Here is a 268-nt window from a genome sequence, read left to right as displayed (position 1 = left end):
ATTCCCTGAAGCAAAAGTACTCTTTTGCATCTGTATTAAAGTGCAGTTGCTTGAAAAAAATATAACAAGCAAGCAATAAAATGGTTTGAGAGTAGCTCTGAGGAGAGACAAAACAGATTAGCATTTCTTTCATATTCTGTTAACAAGACTTATAGTGGAACTACAGTGTTTAATCATTTCTTATTCACTACATGTTTACATCACATTGTGGTTCTCATCAGGTGAAACACATACATATTAATGCAAGACACCTGATAACCACAAGATG

The sequence above is a fragment of the Cryptotermes secundus genome, unplaced genomic scaffold (genome assembly GCF_002891405.2).
Source record: "Cryptotermes secundus unplaced genomic scaffold, Csec_1.0 scaffold2799, whole genome shotgun sequence".
Taxonomy (NCBI): domain Eukaryota; kingdom Metazoa; phylum Arthropoda; class Insecta; order Blattodea; family Kalotermitidae; genus Cryptotermes; species Cryptotermes secundus.
The sequence above is the reverse complement of the archived record's forward strand: the minus strand, read 5'-3'. Positions refer to the sequence as shown.